We start from the raw sequence: 20,568 nt of genomic DNA, 5'->3' as shown, positions 1-20,568 counted from the left end.
CCATATTTCTCATGGCAGGATACTCAGTAGGATTGTTGAAGGTCCTTTCATGAATTGTTGTATTCATTCTTCTTACACCAATGCAATAAAAAAGATGGAAGCTGTAGTTGGCACTGTGGCATAGCGAGCTGAGCTGCCACCAGCAGTGCTGGCATACCATATTGGTACTGGTTTGATCCCTGGCTACTCCACTTCCAATATAGCTCCCTGCTGGCAGCTTGGGAAAGCAGTGGAGGATGGCCCAAGTCCTTGGGCCCCTGCACCTATGTGGGAAGCCCATTGTGCTTCCATTGTGGCCATTTGGGGAGTGAGAGAGCAGATGGGAGATTGCTCTCTCTCCCTCTCTCTATCTTTCTCTCTCTCTAACTCTGTCTTTCAAATAAACAAATCTTGAAAAATAAAGGGATGGAGGTAAGCCACAGCCAAATGCACAAAGTCCAGCATATTAAAGGATAAAATAAAATCTCCTTCTCTTTCCAAGTCGCCCTCCAATCAGTAGTTATAGTTGTTTCTTTTCTCTTCCCCCCAGTTTTATTCCTATATCCTTGTCTACTATTCCTAGCCTGGACCTGATGGCCACTCATCATACCCAGCCTGGGTCAGCTGCCCCTTCCCTATGCCCCATGATGCACCACACATTTTTTCTCTGACTGTAATTCCGATTATAATAAAGTTCCCTGTTTAGGAGCCATACTGGATTGGGAACTCCTACAAGGAACAACTACATCAGTTAGTTCCTTCCTTATCTCTTTCGTGTCTGTGTCACCAGGATCCACCTAGTACAGGACCTGGCATAGATTATATTTCAGTAAAGCTATCAGGGACCTTCAAAAAGTTCATGGAAAATGTGTATTATGAAAAAAGATGCATGGATTTGAAAAATATTGCATTACAACAAACTTAATTATCAGTTCCATTTCCCATGAACTTTTCTAAGCTCCCCTGCTTAGTGGTGGCCAAAGCACACTTGAAAGTAACTGAAACATCCCCAATCCAAGCCCAGGAGTCTAGAGCACGACTTTGGGGAGCTCCTTGGTACAGCCGCTAGAATCCTAGCAGGTTCCTGCTGTTGGCCTTTCACCATTGGTCTAACCCTGAAGTAAGCCCCCCGCACTCACTTGATTCTGGTATCTGTCTTGTCTCTGCTCAGCCTGGGATCTTAGAACCCTTGAAGAAATAGCTGGAGAAAAGAAAAAGGTACTTATCTGAGAAAGCACTGTCTGAACACCAGTCAGACAAGGTCTTTGGAAGTACAAACATTTTCCATCTTAAACATGATGTGCAAGCATTGTGTGCTGCCTCAGCTGTGAGGCAGGTGCAGGGTGCCACCAGGTCAAGGCTGATCATTATTTCTGCCATCCGGACTGCTGGAGACAGGATCCATGACCCTGATGCCTCTTCTCTATCTTTGACATCTATTATTCTACGAATTTTTGATGTTTCAATCCATAGACTTGGGGGCGGGGGAAGGATAGCAGTGATTGTGAGAAAGCACTTTCTGTTCTCTCTGGGGCGTGTGATGAGTGCTGGTTCCTGAGCATGGCTGCAGTGGGGAGAAGCCAGCGAGGCATCATGCAAGCTGTGAGCGATCCTTCCATACACAGCCTGTGAAAGGCAGACTAAAGCCTTTCAAGATAGAAAGTGGTGGGTTTGCCACGTTCCCATTTCGGCAATTATCCTCAGGCTGCTCTGTTCTGTACAGTTATGGAGTGGTTATTTGGGATTAAAGGAGCAATTGAATCTGAATCAAAAATAAGTTTGAGATTCCTTGCCGCTTTGACAAACGTGTTATTACTGCCTTCGCAAAGGGGCATTTACCTGTCTGTCAGAAATAGACTTTGCTGTCCTATTGTGTGAAATCCATGGAACAGAATGAATGCTTGTGATAGGCATTTCCCAAGGGAGGCACGAGCCTTGCCACAGGGTGGGTCCCAGCCTCTCGGCAGCACCTGCAGCAATGAGCAGCGCCCTCGGACCTGCGTGCTGTAACAGCAGAATCCCACCCATCTCCTTCATTTCCAAGGCCTCTGCTGCTGCCTTCCTCATGTACAATTCGAGACCTTCCAATTGTTCCAAACATTCTCTATTTTTTCCAGGGAAAAAATACTTCGCATTTAAAGAAGGGAAGTGTTTTCGTCCTGTGACTGCACAGTCCCTACCTAATTAGTCCACACAACTTGGGTTCCCTTCAGTTTCTGAAACGTGTTCAGTTCAGAGTTAGCATCCACCATCCTCTGAGGTGTTCACTGTCAACTTTTACACTGCACACAAAGCTTGCAAGTGTGTGGCCCAGAGCCAGCTCTGCTATGAGTGCTAATCCCTGAGTAAGTGCCTACTTGATTGATTCGTCAATGGGCCAGCAACCATAAACAGGAGGCTGTGGGGGGAGCAGGGCTCTGCAAAGGCAACAACAGCAGCACCACAGGCCACCTGGGGTCCATGGGAATGGAAAAGCAGCTGCTTTCTGCAGACAGTGCTGAGTTCTGCCAAGAGGCAGAGGCAGAACCAGCCACGGGGAGAGAAGGAATTGGGTGGTACAACAGGATGTGCAATGATCAAACCTGAAGCAGTATAACAAGAGCCCAGTCCTACGGGATTCTGATTCAAGCCACTGGGGCTTTCCAAGCCAGGCCAGCCGAGGGTGACAGGCCTCCCACTGACCTGCAGAGACTCCAATTAGTCACGCAGCTACGGCTACGGCCGCCCCTAGATCACCTCGAGGGTGCTCTCAAGTCTCAGTCACCTGCAGCAGAACGCAGTCTTCTCAGAACATGGCGGCTGGGAGCTTGTGTGAGGGGAACGCCGGCATTACAGCACTGCAGAAGCTGAGCGGGAGCTGGCGGGGCAAGGTCATCCATTTCCTGTTGACGCTGTCCTGCTTGCCTGAGAGGTGCCCTGGGATGCCTGTGACTGTGGGTCTGCAGCAGACTGGTATCCCAGGGAACTTCTGGCTCTGCCCTGGGCACCCTGGGATGGCAGTGCGTTCTGAAAGGCAAAGGGTACGTAGCACAGGGACAAGCTGGGGGCCCCATGCGGGGGCCGAGTAAGTCAGCACCACCTGCATGCAGCTGGTCCATGGCTCTGTAGAGACAAGCAGGTGAATCTGTGTGAACAGATTCCTGTTGTGGCTGGGAAGGCTCTGGTGAAGAAACAGTGGCTGCCGATGTGGTGTCACATTAAGTGAAATTGGAACCACAATGGCCAGGAGGGGCCCCAGCGTGCCTAGGCTAAAGAAAGCAGGGGACCGATGTGTGTTCACAGAGCAGAGAGCTCTTCACTCATGGCTTGCACCTTCAGGAAAACCGGCAATAGCTCAGAGTCTCAGACAAGCGTCCTCTCTGCCTGAGCCGTCTCTCTGGGATAATCATTCCCCGTAAACCCTCTAAGATTTTGCATAGCTTCTCTCCATGTCCATTCTTGGTGATCTGCTGTGCCATCTGGAACTGTCTAGGGAAGCCAGGTCACAGACATAACCCAAAGAGGAGGCATAAGCCTCTCTGACGGCATGTGTGGGCTGTCTCTGGCACCAGAAGGCTGTCAGGGCTGGGCTTAGAGAGCACAGCGCAGATAGGGGAGGGAATGCTGACACTTTTGGTGCTGGAGGCAGTGGAGACGCAGGGTGATGAGGCTGATGATGCCATGGCTATATGTTGGGAAGATAGACTTGAATCAGGAAAGCAACTTTTGGTGGCTTGAAGAAGTTCTGTAGGGGACCAGCAGCACTGGCATCCCGTATGGGCGGCAGTTCAAGTCCCGGCTGCTCCACTTCCAATCCAGCTCCCTGCTGATGGCCTGGGAAAGTAGTGGAAAATGGCCCGAGTCCTCGGGCTCCTGCAGCTGCGTAGGAGACCTGGAAGAATCTCTTGAGTCCTGGCTTCATTCCAGCTCCAGCCATTACAGCCAACTGGGGAATGAACAAGTGGAGGGAAGATGTCTTTTTCTGTCTCTCCCTCTCTCTGTAACTCTGCCTCTCAAACAAATAAATGTCTTTAAAAAAAGAAAAGAAAGAAAAAAAGAACAAGAAGTAACCTGTAGGCAACTGGGTAGTCGGGGGGAAAGGTCTGCTTGGCAAGGACCTTGTTCCGACCCTGGGTGGAGGCAGCAAGGGGCGTCAGTCATCACCGGCAGGAGTGTCCTTCTGCCAGTTCTTCTTCAGCCTTCCTGGGTCACCACTAAAGCAAGCTCCTCCCCCTTTGCTTCCAAATGCCCTCCTAGTTCCATCCGGCTCGCTCCTCAGGGGCCCTCCCAGAGGGCAGGGAAATTGAACACAAGCTCCACGCAGGTTTGTTGCAGGAACCGTGATGGTTCCAAGTCCTGACAGCAAGGGACCACCCCTCTCAGCTACCACAAAGGGGCCAGTCAGCCCCAGAGGAAGCTTGAGGGCCTGTGGTGCCATTTTTAAAGACGAATTTCTAGTATGGCCAGTGATCTGTAAGATGTGGCATCTCCAATCCCAGCTGTCACACCTAGGGAATCAACCATCAAACTGTGCACGGTACAGAAAGAAAAAACTGCCACAAGAATTTTTCTTTCAAGATTTCTTCCTTCGTTCGGTAACCCAGTCTATAATATGAACGGAGAAAGTCTGTGGCAGACATTGTGCAAGATGCTGGGAACCGAGAGCAGAAAGGTAGAGATCATCACTCTTGCATTCAGCAGGGTTAGTGGAGGATCTTCCTCCATCAGCACCCAGGCTGAACATGGATTGAGTCCAGGACACCAATGTCCAACATCACTACAGGGGGCTCACAACTCTCCTCCATGTCTCTAATGCAACAGAGCCCTAACACCATGCTCCTTTGTTAAGAAAACCATAGCATGGCTGGCACTGCAGCTCACTTGGCTAATCCTCTGGCTCACTTGGCTAATCCTCTGCCTCGGTGCTGGTACCCCGGGTTCTAGTCCCGGTCGGGGCACCGGATTCTGTCCTGGTTGCTCCTCTTCCAGTCCAGCTCTCTGCTGTGGCCTGGGAATGCAGTGGAAGATGACCCAGGTCTTTGGGCTCTGCACCCACATGGGAGACCAGGAGGAGGCACCTGGCTCCTGGCTTCGGATTGGTGCAGCGCACTGGGTGCAATGCGCCTGCCGTAGCGGCCACTTGGGGGGTGAACCAATGGAAGGAAGACCTTTCTGGCTGTCTCTCTCTCTCTCACTGTCTAACTCTGCCCTGTCAAAAAAGAAAAAAAAAAAGCCATAGCAGGGCCATGCTCTACGCATCTAGGATTCTTGGTGATAAAAACACAAAGATCCTCTACCCCTGCCCAAGAGTCTGTCTTTCCAGTATGGCATCCTAGCAGCCTGCCCTGAGCCAAACAGTTGGGTGTCACATCTAATGACAACCACAGTACAACCACATGTCACATTGACTCAAAGCAGTGACAGGCAGAGTCAGATACCTTCATGCCACCAGTTACTGACTCTGTGAAAGTGGCCCTCACTCTGCCTCTGTCTCCCCTGATGAAAAATGGGGATAATAATCTCAGCCTCGGCCTCCCTGAGCGTCTAAGTACACCGAAAGGAGTCCTACAGAAAACCCTTACACTAGGGCTGGCACACGAGGTTAGCAGCAGGCTTCCGTGCCTCCTCCTCTCCCTTCTCCTAGCCCTATCCTAGCCCTCAGAGGGTCCTCCATGCCACGCAGACCTCCTTCCTCTACCAGGACAGAACTTGTCTTATCAAAACTCTCATTTCTCCAGTTTCTGTCCTTAAATAACAATGAGGACCGAAAGTCTGCTTTGGACCACAGGTCTGTGAGTCCCCATCGCTCACCCTGTAGATCCCCCCACACGAGGGGAATCCCCCAGGGGAGGATTTTTGGAGGGGTAGAACTCTGACAAGAGAACGTTAAAAGACAAGAAGACACCAAAGGCCCCCTCAGAACTCTTCCCGCCACCCCTAGCCCACCAGAGTCACCTCTCCAACAAGCCCAACAAGACAGCCTTTAGCAGTGAAGCAACAACTCCAAATTCCTCCACTCACAGGGCAAAGTGATAAATTCTCCGTGAATTCCCTTCTCCCATCCTCCCCCTTCCAAGACAGCACTCGAGGGTGGATGAGTTGCTTGTTTGTATAGTACTGCCTCCTGATTTTATAGCAAATTAAACATGCACACATTATAAACAAACAATAGATGTCTCGAGAGCAAATATACAGCTTTCAGACCCCTCATAAATTCTTCAAGAGGAGCTCTTTGCAGTTTATAGCCTCAGTGCAATTTTGAGTGAGTTACAGCCCCGTGCGGGGTGTCTGGAAGAGCTTTCTCGTTTCAGGGGCTTCATAGCAAGACTCCATTCTCCCATCCTGCAGCAGGTTCACTTAGGATTGGGGTTTGGTGATGTTCTCGTCTCACGCTGGCTCACCTTCTCCTTCTCTCCAGGCTTTTGGATTTCTTATAACATTCTCTTTTTTTAAACAAACTCAATACTCAGGCCTCACCAAGTCACAGAATGCTGGGACAAGGGAGACTGTGCCCGCCCACTCACACTTTCTTCCCTAATGTTGGATGTGCAGAGGTCAAGGCCCAGAGGTTGACTATAAGGTATGGGAAACTCAGACTGCTCTTCCTACTCCCACACACTGCTGAACCCCCAGCATAACAAAACATGTCTGTGGCCAGAAGGTGGATTATCCTCCCTACACACTGAATAGTTCTGCATCACACATCAGCCGGGTGTCCTCAAAGTCAACTCCATTCTCACGCCGTCTACCTGGAAACCGTGCCAGGCCCTACAGAGGCTCACTCCCTGAGACTTCCTCCACTGCGGACGCCACTTGCAAGTTCTGGACCGTCATCTGTACTTCTGACCCACTGGCCCTACAGTGGGAGCTCCCGTGACCCCTTCCTAGGTTTGATTAATTGTCTCAGAGGGTTCCCAGAACTCAGCGAAACACATCGACTTACTGAATTGTGATGTTAACAAATAATCTGATAAAGGAGATGGATTAGCAATCAGATGAGGCAATGCATAGGGCTGGTAAGAGGAAGTGAGGAAAGGGCTCAGAAATCCTGCCTATTCCAGGTGCCAGACCAGTAAGTAGTTCAGGGGCCCTCAGAGAGGCTCCATCACATAGACACCACCGATCATTATGTAAGTGGCCCAAAGTTCTAGCTTCTAATTGTGGTTGGTCTGTCTGGTGACCAGTGCCAGCCAGTAGCCCACCAAGAGTCATTGCAATAGAAAATGAGACAGCTCCCATCACCTGGGACAGTCCAAGGGATTAGGAACTTTGTGAAAGACACTGGAGTCAAAGACCAAACATTAGAACAAAAAGATACACTTAGTATCCCTCCTACTCAAGAAATCACAAGGGTTTCAAGAGCACTGTGGCATTAGCCAGGAACAGAGTCAAAAAGACATTCACTATATCACAGTTACCACATCGGGTAATTTGTCAGTGAATGTCCCAGCCAAGACTAGAACCCAGGTCTCCCAATGCCCAGCTCAGGGCTCTTCCTAGCATGTGGTGGGCCTCAGGAATCTGACTTAAATGAAGGAGTTTGTCAGTGCTTGGAATGATCAACACTCTGGATATTCATGCACTCTAAAGGCCAGGAAAGCAGATAAGGAAGCTAACTGGAAGTTGTGGGACATGGAGTCAGAACACATCAGGACTCAGCAGAAGCAGAGGGAAGGGAGCAGTGTGTGGCCAGATTCCCATTCCTGAAGGACAGAGGAGACACACGGACAGGCAGGACAGGTCACAGCATGCAGATGGATGGGAAGCATGGGTATTTCCAGGCTGGATCTGGGAACTAGTTTGCCCTAAAACATTCCTCCCTTCTGGGGGCAGGTTAATCACCTCTTTAAAACATGCCCTTCACATCATTCTTTGTTCTGTGTTTTGGAGCAGGTCAGCAGGGCACTGTTCAGGCAGGCCCTGGGCTGGATAGTTTCTGTCTCAGGAGACACCAAGAGAACGTCCCACCACACACAGTAAATGTCAGCTTGGAGTTTCCCAGCAGGCTCCAGGTGGCCTTGGCGGGGCAGTCACTAACCTAAGTAGGTGCTTGGATTGTCGCTCTAGCCCTGCAGTAGTTGTATGAGAAACTGAGGCTCAGGAAGGCTGGCTGACCCAAAATGGCACAGCTGTAGCCAGGGGACTCTAACTTCTTCAGCTCTGCCCTTCACACTGCCCCTTTCAGTGCTGCTGAACCTACCAAGCTTTGCCCTAAACCACCTCCATGGCATTCCTGCCTTCCTAAACAACAGTACAACACGTGAGGATCTTTTAAAATTAAATTTTATTATTTGAGAATGTTGTCCTGATGATGTCATGATACCTCTTGAAATCTTTGTCGAAACTTGAAGAGCTTGTCAAACTTGGGGTTGAGAATCACTGTGACTTCAGATGGTTTGGCTTATGAAGCTTGATTAAATCCTTTCCAGAAAAAAAGGGGGGGGGGACAAAATAGCAAATTTGTTTTTTCTGGATATTCACATGCAGAAGAATGAAACTGGACCCCTATCTGTCACCACTTATAAAAATCAACTCAAAATGGATTAAAGACTTAAATGTAATACCCAAAACTATGTTTTGGAACAAAACATAGGATAAATTGGTCTGGGCAAGGATTTTTTTGGATAAGACCTCAAAATCACAGGTAGCAAAGGCAAGAAATGGATAAATGGAGTTGTATGAAACTAAAATGCTTCTATAAATCTTTATTTTCATTTTATTTGGAAAGAAAAGAGACACATAGAGAGAAAAAGAGACAGAGACAAAGAGAGATCGTCCATCTGCTAGTTCAGTCCTCAAATGCCTGCAACAACCAGGGCAAAGCCAGAAGCCTGGACCTCAATCTGGGTCTCCCCAGAAAAACCCAAGCACTTGAGCCACCACCTACTGCCTCCTAGGGTTCCTGTTAGCAGGAGGCTGGAATCAGAAGTGGAGACTGGACTTGAAACAGGCACTCTAATATGGTGTTTTAGCTGCTGCACCAAATAGTCTGCTCCTCAGACTAAAAAGCATCTGCACAGCAAAAAAAAAATCAACAGAGGGAAGAAACAACATAGGGGTTAGGAGAAACTGTTTACAAACCATGCATTTCTTACAAGGGATCTAACAACCAGACTATATAAGGGACTCAACTCAATATTAAAAACAACAACAACAACAACAAATAATCCAATTAAAAATGGACAAAAGATTTAGACATTTATTAAAAGATGACATACATGAAAAATTGTCCAACATCACTGATCATCAGAGAAATGCAAATCAAAACCACAGAGGTATCATCTAACCCCAGTAAGAACAACTTTTATAAAAAAGACAAAAATTAACAAAGGCTAGCAAGAATGTGGAGAAAGGAGACACCTCACACACTGTTGGTGGGAAAGTAAATTAGTAACCCATTTCTGGAAAACAGTGTGGAGGGTCCTCAAAAACTAAAAACAGAACCGCCATATGATCTCACCATCCCACTGCTGAGTACATAGCCAAGGGAAATGAAATCACCGTCAGAGCCATCTGCACTCTTGTGTTCATTGTAACACTGTTCATCATAGCCAGAATAGACACCAACCTCTGTGCTCATCAATGAATGCATGGGTAAAATGGGTGGTATACTCCACAGGAATATGATTCGGCCTCTTAAAAAGAAGGAAACCCCGTAATTTACAAAAGCATGGATCCACCTGGAGGACATAATATTAAGTGAAATAAGCCAGGTACAGAAAGACAAATACCATGTGACCTCACTCATCTGTGGAATCTAAACACTTGAACTCAGCAGAGCACAGAGTAGCCTAGCTGTCACCAGGGACTGGAGAGTGGGGAGACTGGGATGTGGGTCAAAGGGTCCAAGTTTCAGCTAGGTGGAAGGAATAAGTTCTGGAGACCTATTGCGCAAGATGGTGACTAAAGTAAATAATAGCATCTTGTCTACTTGAAAATTGCTAAGAGAGTAGGCTTTATGTGTCTCCTCACAACACATAATGTGAGGGGCCGGCACTGTGGCAGAGCGGGTGGAGCCACCATCTGCAGTGCCAGCATCCCATATGGGCGCAGGTTCAAGTCCTGGCTGCTCCACTTCTGATCCAGCTCTCTGCTGTGGCTGGGGAAAGCAGTAGAGGATGGTCCAAGTGCTTGGGCCCCTGCAGACATGCAGGAGACCCAGAGGAGGCTCTTGGCTCCTGGCTTTGGATTGGCACAGCTCTGGCCATTTTGCAGCCAGTTGGGGAGTGAAGCAATGGATAGAAGACCTCTCTCTCTCTCTCTCTCTCTCTCTCTCTCTCTCTCCCCCTCTCTCCCTCTCTCCCTCTCTCCCTCTCCCTCTCTCTCTCCTTCTCTCTCTGTGTAACTCTGACTTTCAAATAAATATATAAATCTTTTAAAAAAATATAATGTGAGGGCTGGCACTAAGCCACTGCCTACAGTGCTGGCATCCCATATGGGCACCTGTTCAAGTCCCGGCTGCTCCACTTCCTATCCAGCTCTCTGCAATGGTCTGGGAAAGCAATAGAAGATGGCCCAAGTCCTTGGGCCCATGCACCCATGTGGGAGACCTGGAAGAAGCCCCTAGCTCCTGACTTCAGATCGGCACAGCTCTGGCCGTTGTGGCCATCAGGGGAGTGAACCAGCAGATGGAAGACCTCTCTCTCTCTCTCTCTGTCTCTGCCTCTCTAACTCTGACTTTCTGATAAATAAATACATCTTTAAAAAAATAATAATGTGAGGTGATGGATATGTTAATCACTTTGATTTAACTATTTCATAGAACACACATATCAAAATCACATTGTAATCATAAATACATATGATTGTTCACTTGTCAACTTTAAAAACTGTTTAACCTTTATGTAGATGGAATCATGCTGTTATTTAAAAAAAAAAAAAGTTGCGGGAAAGTACCCTTGGGATCAAGAACAGGCTGGGCTCTGCCTTGGGATGGATGGGACTCCAAGGACACTAAATGAAGATGGCAGTGCTAAAGGGAGCATCGGTCCTTCTGGTTCCTCAAGAGCTACTGGCTGGTCTGCATTGAGAAGCTGCTCTTATGAGAAGACGCCATGGGGCAGTTAGTTATCCACACCGTGCTCCTGCTGCCCTGTGAGAGCTTCCTGGCTCCAGGCCCTCCCAAGACAGAGCTGCACTTTCTTGGGGGATTCACTGTGTATAAATCCTCTGGAGGAGAAAGACTCCCAAGTTGTTTTCCAGACTCAAACACGTTCTCTTGATTAGAACCTAAATTCTTACATTACAAGGCATGTTCCTGCTGCCAAAAGCATTTGTTAATAAATGATGAGAGATCAGGCAGGATAACAATAGAATCCCAAGTGGAATCGAGTTGCTGTGAAATAACAGTATGCCCAAGACATTCTCTTAGCTCCTTAGCACTGATGCAGTTTACAAAATATCAGTCATTCTCCCAAAGTGATAGATCCCCTTGGACTAAGTAAATGGATTCCCTTTACCCGGGCCCTTAGCATCTGATCTGAGCAGACTCCAGCCCTTCAGCGTCTGGCCTGAGAATTGTATTGCTCATGGACACACAGTCCTGGGTCATCAGATAAATAGTGGTCCATGGGGAAGCCCCTCCCTGGGGCCTACAGTCCTTCAATATGAAAATGGTATTCAGAAGGAAGATGAAATCTGGGGATTTCTACCAACGAAGCACCTTGGCAACGCCTGTGGGGACCTAGGGAACCCAAAGTTACTGTTTGCAGGATATGTTGATGACATACTCTTGGTCTAAAATAACCATGAGTCCACGGAGCCTGGTCTTTTCTGGCATTGTTTAAGCTTGATGGTGACTTCACTTGTCCAAATTAGGATGCCTTCCTTCAGAGGTATCCAGGACACAAGTGCTGGCCATAGCAACACCTTGTCTTACGCTCATGTGGTAGCCCCTCCTGATGCATACTCCCCTACACGTTCACCCACTTCCAGGCCTGGTGGAGCAAACGTTTATCAAGAGTAGAATCTGTTTTATGAAGGGCTGGTTTTAATGAATACAGGGATGTGTTAACCTCCAATTTATCCTTTGCCTTTCAGCAGCAAAATTTGGCTGCATGAGAAGATTTCATAGTTCTATAAAAAAAGGCGGATTATAGCATGAAAAGCTTACAGCTATTCGGACTAAAAAGAAAAATTTAAGCCAGAGGTGGTTTAAAAAAATCTTTCCCACATACTTTACGAGAACAAACCATCCTATCCATACCCAGGATCTTTGAGATTTGTAGCAGAAAATCCTCCTAGTATTTGATGATTTCATTCCCACAGGGAATGGCGTGTTTCAGAAGCATTATAATTTTTTCTGAATTTCTTTTCAGTGTTGTCCTTATTATTTTCATCATTGTTAAGTTAGGTACTGGCTTTTGCAACAAATGATCAAAAACTCCTAACCCTTAAGGCTCTCCCTAAGTAATCAGCACATCTAGAATGGATCTTATATTACCATTGTTGCATTTTTGTTTCTATCAGACTATGACTCTCCTGATACTGGCAAACTCCCTCCACGTTTGTGAACAGAAAAGCATTCCAAGTCTCTATGGATCCCACCACCCGCTACACACACACACACACACAGACACATACACACACGCACACACACACACACATGCACAGACTATCAGAAATATCATTTCCTGGAGATTTCCAACTCCAGTGTTGCTTTTGCTTGAACTAACAGGATCTCAGCCTTTCCTACCTTCAATCTTCTCTTGAGATAGCAGAAATTCTGCCAAGCTGGAATGAGGACTTCCGATGTGATGCATGGTGGTTTCTCAGTAATATGCACCAGCCCAGAGAAGCAGCATCATTCTGGGAATTACTGTGGGCTCCTAAAAGTAGGAACCAAGATTTACTTGACTTGTCATCCTCCAGCACACAGAAGAAGGTCATTGGCTGCTTGCTGAGTTTCAGCTGAGTCAACTGAAGAGGATGCTTCTAGCAAAAGCAACCAGATAGCCCAAGACTTGGGGTCTGGAAGGTATGGTTTGTTCTGCCCTGACTTAAGCAAAGCAAGGCCATTATTGGGATGTGGTGGGTTGGGGGAAAAGGGAAGGAGGTGATGGAGTACTGAAAACGGAAGACTGTGGGTGTTAGGGAAGACACACACCGGCAGGTGCTGGCCATTCTAGTGATCCCTCCAGTTGTAGCAGGACCTCGGCCAGTAACCCGGAAGGAGGGAGTCCAGATGGGAGATTTCAGCACTTCTCCACCATCATCCCCAACAGGAAAAGAAGAAACTGAGCTGAGTGTATGTCGCCAAAGACAAGATAGAGTTTAAGGTAGATCGCAGTCATGGAGAGAGATTATGATAACCAGGCAACTATCAGACAGAGATAGAGGCAAGTTCCCAGTCTACAAAAAAGCCTGCGACAGGAGGCAGCAGGAGTAGGAGGCCGCAAAGCAGAGATCATTCTTACTATTGCGAACATCAAGTCTGGAAGTGCAACTTTACTTCTATCCTTCCAGATCATGGGCGTCGGGCTACTGTCATAAGCTGTGCCCTGGTCCGAAATGGCTGGGATGGGTATGAGATTCTGGATTTCAGGTCAAAGAGGCTGAGTTAGGCCAAGACAGGTGGTGAGGAGCCTCCTGTCTCTGCCTGACACGCTTCTCCAAAGGGTTCAGAAACATGGTCATTTAGGCACCAAATGAACTAAAACTATCTGGCAGAAGCATTATTAAAACAAGATCTTAGCTTGATTTCTTTTCTTTGTTATTATTTGCAGGAAAACAGAAGGTTGTAGCATGTCTTTTTGTAGGCAGCAAATTCAAGTTCTTGGCTCCTTAGCATCTGGCACAGGTTTGGGAAGGTAGGTGAGTGGTTGGTTTGGAGAATCTTGCCAGGCATCAGCCATGCTCCTTTGGTGTAACCTGGCAACTGGATGATTTTATCAAGACTGTAAAAGCAAGAAAGCTGGCTGAATTGCGTAAATCAGTGCTCTGGGAAAAGGTAAACTGGGGATTTCTGGAAGCTGGTGAGGAGAGGAAAAAGGAAATAAACTGCTCACAATGACCATGGCACAGGAAAAAAGAGAAAGAGGTAACAGATGTCATAATTGGAAGAGGAAAAGAGACTCAGGGTGCCGGGGATTAATAAAGGTTGTTCCTCTCAAAATCTAAAGTAAAGGACACGTAAAATCTCTGCCCTTCCCTCCCCTTGCCATCACCCAGCTCTGAGTTTTTAGAAATTAAACTCTGTACCCCTGGCGTCATTCACTTTTCATCCCCCTCCATAAAGCCCTTCATATCCACTTACAGCTAAACCCAGTTCCCACTCCCAGCCCCGCCTACCACTAATCTCCTTTCTGCCTCTGAAAATTTTTCTTTTCTGGATGTTTCATAGAAATGGAATCATTCCAGTAATTTCAATTTAAGATAAACAGTATGATTTAAGTGAATCAGAGAGATGTGACAGAGCTAATGGGGGGAGGAGAAGGACCCAATTTTATTGAGACTGTGGGAGAAGAGCTTCCTGGGGAAAGCTGACAGTGGAGCTGAGATATATCTCTGCAGACACATGGGGGCATATATTGTGAAGAGCATGAGGTGGAGTTTGTTACGCAATATAAAATGCACTAAATGACACCAGTACACGAACTTGTGGCTCAGAGATGGTGTGAGGGTTACTTTCCTTTGCACCAATAATCACCTCATGGCAGCAGTCATGCCTCATGGACTTCTGGAAGAGCACAGTCTTGCGGAGAGAACTTGAGAAGAGAGTGGGAGACAGTGGAAAGGGATAAAGAGGTTTATTTTCCCCCTAAAGGACACGGTCCTTAGGTTCTGAAGACAAACTAAGCCCAGTGCCTTCCAGGAATACTCAGACACAAGGAGAGATGGAGCCAAAGAGAGTGTCCACCTCAACTCCTCCCCCGCCCCAGAAGCTAAGCCAGGGTAGAGCAAACTTTCAGCCATCAAACAGAACTGGGCACACAAGGATTAAGACTTTGGTATCAGACTGGTTTTCAAATCCCAGTTCCTTCCCTGTCGCTCCCCCTCTTCGTGGAGGAACGACACAGGACCCTGCGCTGTTCTTTTGTCTGCTCGGCCCTCCCCGGGTTTGCTGCTGGTTCTTCCGGGGTTGGCTGCCGTCCCTTCCACCTCCGTGGAAGGGCGGTTCCCCCTGGCCACTTTCCCCACTTCCGCAGGGGAGCGGCACACCGCCAGCCGGCTCTCTCGGGGGCTGCACAGGTGTTCCCTCAGATAGATGTTCCCCTTAGATGTTCCTGGTGCATTGTTGTCTCTCTCCTCCTTTATAGTCCTCTTCCACCAATCCCAACTCTGCTACCCACACGCCGAGTACGCTGCTCTCCTCCAATCAGGAGCAGGTCCTACAGTTTATTGGTTGAACTGGAGGCAGCTGTGTAGAAGCTGTTTCTCCCTTCTCAGCGCCATATTGTGGGAGAGCAGATGCATAGAATAAGTCTTAATTCCAGTAACTTAGTCTAGTCTGGGTTGCTCCCCACACTTCCCTTCTTTGCTTCTTTGCTATGGGATCTGAGTAGCCATTTTCTCATTTGTAAAATGCAAATTAAGACTCTCAACTGGTAGAACTGATTTAAGGATTAAATGTGGAAATATATGGAAGCAATTGGTCTAGTGCCTAACAACAACAGAAGCCCTCAATAAATGATTCTATTTGTGACTTTGAAGTGATGAGCTGCTGGCTCAAGGTCCAGATAGATAAAAGGAAAGAGGTGGTTATATACTATCTGGTATAAATTTGAACTACTCCAATTTCCACATTTATGTAAAGATGATATCAGGGCTACCACCAGACAGAATTAAGTAAAATGGCCTGTCTTTAGGAAGAATCCAGGGATAAAGGAGACGATGAAGAGATTATGCAAGTGCAGGAGCTTAGAGTATAAGGTGGCTATGAGATTGGAACCCCCTATCCAGGGAATGCACTAAACTACTGGGGGCCTCTTGGATATCTACTGAGATGGAATCGGATATGGAACCATGGTATCCAAACAGGCAAGAACCACAACAGATATCAGAATCAGGGGATTATCAGTATAAGTACTACTCCCCACTCCATCCCAATTTGACAGATGAGAAAAGTACTCATTAAGAGTTAGGCAGACAGGGGCTGGTGCTGTGGTGTAGTAGGTAAAACTACCACCTGCAGTGCCGCCATCCCATATGTTCGAATCCTGGCTGCTCCACTTTGGATCCAGCTCTCTGCTATGGCCTGGGAAAGCAGTAGAAGATGGCCCAAGTTCTTGGGCTCCTGCACCTGCATGGGAGACCCAGAAGCTGCTCCTGGCTCCTGGCTTCAGATCAGACCAGCTCCTGCCATTGTAGCCATCTGGGGCATGAACCAGCAGATGGAAGACCTCCCTCCTCTCTCTCTCTGCCTCTCTCTCTCTCTCTGTAACTCTGCCTTTCATATAAATAAATAAATAAATCTTTAAAAAAAGAGTTAGCCAGACAAAGAGATTGAAGGTTCAAGAAACCATGTGCCTTTAAAAACTAAAAACATAAAATGGGGGATGGGGCAAAAACTTGGTGGTTCCATGACTAGGGGAGTCTGGGGCGAATTCACCACCAAATTCTTTCTAGGATTTTTTTTTAAATCACAGAGATAAAAACCCTAAGAGGATTGTCCTTAGCTAGTAAAGCCCATTAGCTGGATGAAAATAGTGCTGGCAGGATCTGTATATTCATTGCTTGCACAGAGTCTCATCTCAGAATTATGCCCAGTAAACCATTAAAATGAAATACAAGGACCCATCCATCACTTAGCCCTGGGATTTTTATAAGCTGGTATTAATTAGTACTGGCCCAAGAAAAGCCAGCAATCAACTATCTTCCCTTCCTATCTTCCAGGGGGAATGTTCACTTCTTCTCAAAATCTGGAATTTTTTTCAGAGGGCTACCCTGTAAAGCCTACCCAACCGAGCCCAGCCCTAGAAGACAGCCCTGGCTTCTCTGAGCAGGAGACTGTCAGCAGAGTTTCCATCATCAGTAGACTCAGATGGGCAGTTAGCAACTTTCAAAAGCCAAGTCTCAGCAGTCCTCAGAAATGGGTTTAAATCTTGGCTCTGCCACTCCAGCAAGCGACTTAATCTCTCTGTGCCTCACTTTCCTTCCTTGTAAAATGGGACAAACCATAGCTCCTACATCATTGGGTTGTTATGAGCACTAAAAAAAGACCATTCATGCAAGGTACTTGGTAGAGCACCTATCATATTGTAAATACAATAAAAATTGGTTAAAATATTTTATTATTTTATTTATTATAAATAAAAGATTTTATTTATTTACTTGAGAGGGAGAGTTACAGAGAGAGGGAGAGACAGAAAGGTCTTCCATCCACTGGTTCACTCCCTAAATGGCCACAATAGCCAGTGCTGGACCCATCCAAAGCCAGGAGCCAGAAGCTTCTTCCGCATCTCCCACGTGGGTGCAGGGGCCCTAGCACTTGGGCCATCCTCCACTGCTTTCCCAGGCCATAGCAGAGAGCTGGATAGGAAGTGGAGCAGCTGGGGCCAGCGCTGTGGCTCACTTGGTTAATCCTCCACCTGTGGCGCCAGCATCCCACATGGGTGCTGGGTTCTAGACCTGGTTGCTCCTCTTCCAGTCCAGCTCTCTGCTGTGGCCCAGGAGGGCAGTAGAGGATGGCCCAAGTGCTTGGGCTCCTGCACCCGCATGGGAGACCAGGAAGAAGCACCTGGCTCCTGGCTTTGGATGGGCACAGGGCCGGCCATAGTGGCCATTTGGGGAGTGAACCAACGGAAGGCAGAACTTTCTCTCTATCTCTCTCTCTCACTGTCTATAACTCTACCTGTCAAATAAAATAAAATACATATATGTATATATGTATGTATATATGTGTGTGTGTGTGTATATATATATATGTGTATATATATATATAAAGGAAGTAGAGCAGCTGGGTCTCAAACCAGCACCCATATGGATGCAGGTACCACAGGCAGAGGCTTAGCCTATGGTGCCACAGTGCCAGCCCCAGGTTGCTCTTTTTAATATTTGAATATTCAAGCCTAATTGGTTGCCATGTACTATGCTGGAAGCTGGGGCATGGGCATACCTAGTGTGATGGAATGGAACTGGCTTTGGGGGAATGTACATCTGAATTTCAGTCCTGCTCTACTATTTATTAGTTGTTCAAACTTATTAAGTCCTGTAACCTCCTCAAGCTCCAGTCTCCTTACCTAAGAATAGTCTACAGTCTCCTTACCTAACAATAGTGTTGCCAGAAAAATATGAAAGTATTTTTTGAAAAGTGCTTTGACAACACAATTATGGAGTACTTGGGCATTTTGCTTCTCTCCTTTTCTTCATTTCTGCTGCTCTTTGGGGCCTCTTTTCTTAGTGGCACCAACCAGAAGTGACTGAATGGAAATCCCTCTGTCCATTTTATCAGTTTTTCTTTTAAGATTTATTTATTTATTTGAAAGGCAGAGTTAGAGAGAGAGAGAGAAGCAGAGAAAGAAATCTTCCATTACTGGTTCACTCCCCAGAGGGCCACAACAGCTGGAACTAGGCGAGTCCAAAGCCAGGAGCCAGGAGCTTCTTCCAGGTCTCCCACACGGGTCCAGGGACTGAAGCACTTTGGGCAATCTTCCACTGTTTTCCCAGGCCATAAGCAGAGAGCTGGTCAGATGTGGAGTAGCCAGGACTCAAATATGTGCCCGTATGGGATGCCGGTGCTGCAGGTGGTGGCTTAATCCACTACACCATAATGCCAGCCCCTATCGGGTTTTATTAACCCTATAATATTCTTGATGAGCAAAATATGTGAAGATTGATGAGTTTCCAGCACAGATCCTGGAGAGGAGGTATACTGTTTATATTTCTACTACCTGGGATAAATTTAGGCTACTATGAAGAGATCATATTTTCGAGTCAAATCTGTTTCAACTTTTATAAACTCCTACTTCCACCACCCCCTTTATACTTATGTGGGCATGGGTGACTTACATAAGCCTTACTTCTCTGAGTCTCAATGCCTTTATCTAAACAATGGGCATAAATATACCTGACACACAGGTAAAATATAGTATCTAGACCTATTTGCCATTTCATACGCACTACTTATTCTAAATGAAAATATTTGCTTCAAGTCTTTCAAGTGCTAAGATGATAATGAGTTTTTAGCACTACCAAGGTCTTTTTATGAAATTCAGTAAACTCCCAACCAGCAGACTCAAATGCGATTTCTTCATTATCCTCCTCTTCCCCTGAGACCCCACCTTGTAACTAATCCAATCACTAAATCACACAAAGCTCCGTGGGATCTCTCCCAAGCTCCTTTTTGAGAGCCAAGTACCGGGAGAATAAATCACTCTCTAGAACCTATGTTCTACCAGTAGAAGTGTGCTGAGTGCGACCATGTGCAAATACTCTGTGAGGCCCCAGGGATAAAAGATAAATAAATATGAGTAAGTAAATTTCAGTCCCTGCCCCTCACAGTAGCAGTGCTGTGGGACCAGAGCTCTGATGGCACAGTGGCCCCAGCTCAGTGAGCATGCATACTGCTGCTGGGCCTTGCATGACAGATGAGAGCTCAACAGGTGGTCAACGGAGAGAAAAAGACTCTGAGCAGAAGGAAACATATGTGCAAAGGCACAGAGACCTGGGAACGATGAGAAATTTTGGCTGTAACATGGTAGTATGGAAAAATTTTGAAAGAATTTAGGAAAGCAGTATAGGAAGAGACGATAAATCTCAGAACCAGGGCAGAGGCGCTGGGGGTAACGATAAAAAAGAGGCTCTGAAAGGCAGCTCTGAGCTGCATCACCAGGTCTCAGCAGTCAAAAGACACTGGCGATGGGACAAAGAGGAGCATCAAAGGTGACTCTTCGGTGTGTAGCTAGGAGGCATGGGTGGTCGGTGGTCCCAGGGTGGACTCTATGTAGTTCTAGCAAGAAGAAGAGGTGTGGGTATAGATTTTGAGCTCTATCTGGCACGTGTTGCATGTGAGAAGCATGTGAGGACCTTCTCGATCATGTGGGTTCCCAGACAAGGCCATGTCCAGTGTGTTGGAGCTCTGGGGGCTGTGCTGACTGAAACAGCCTTCTCCCTGATAAGTGGTCGCGTCCACCTTGCTGGGCAGACATGCAGACGCATCTGGACTGGATATAGGTTTTAGTAGTCATCCTTACTAACAGGATTGCTAGAGTCATAGAGCTACAAGTTGTTCTTTTTGTATCCCATGGCTCCCAGAATGGGGTGGAGGTGTGGTAGAAGAATGAATCACAGCTAGGGACTTGATTCTCTTGATACAGCTCTCCCCTCTCTCTACCTCATCTTTTCTTTAGTGTTCCCATCTTTCTTCCTTTCATCTCCTCCTGCTTCTCCTTTGCAGCTCCTGGTGAATGCTTGAAGAATCCTGGCTTAGCAAACAGGCTAAACCCTCCACTTAGAAAGCAAGCCCTAGCTTTTATCTTCCTCTGTGGGTTTGGGTTCGCTAGAATCAAAGTAACATTAGCACAATTTGTTTGGATTAGCATGAAGACTTCTAATCCGCTCCTTTGCAATATTCCATATTTTAATAACTTGAATAATTACTGCTTCCCTTTTCTAATTAAGAGCTTAGAGACAGAGCCTTGGAGAGGGACCAAACAGTGGCATTTGGTATTG

General features: G+C 46.9%; 1 long non-coding RNA gene across 2 annotated transcripts in view; it reads right to left on the bottom strand.

Moving 5' to 3' along the window:
* The window catches only part of LOC127484385 (uncharacterized), a 224,453-nt gene that overhangs the window by 146,565 nt on the left and 57,320 nt on the right, over nucleotides 1–20,568 (bottom strand). Inside the window, exons 4-5 of one of the 2 annotated variants that reach the window (XR_007911305.3) lie at nucleotides 12,653–12,785; nucleotides 8,229–8,379 (exon numbers count right to left, since the gene is read on the bottom strand). The exons of the other annotated variant lie outside the window; for it this stretch is intronic. This is a non-coding gene — a long non-coding RNA (uncharacterized LOC127484385). Of the gene's footprint in view, nucleotides 1–8,228; nucleotides 8,380–12,652; nucleotides 12,786–20,568 lie in introns of those variants that run through there. 2 annotated transcript variants of the gene reach the window in all.

This window comes from Oryctolagus cuniculus, chromosome 1 (assembly GCF_051225735.1).
Source record: "Oryctolagus cuniculus isolate XC-2025 breed Fujian yellow rabbit chromosome 1, ASM5122573v1, whole genome shotgun sequence".
Taxonomy (NCBI): domain Eukaryota; kingdom Metazoa; phylum Chordata; class Mammalia; order Lagomorpha; family Leporidae; genus Oryctolagus; species Oryctolagus cuniculus.
The sequence above is the reverse complement of the archived record's forward strand: the minus strand, read 5'-3'. Positions and strand labels throughout refer to the sequence as shown.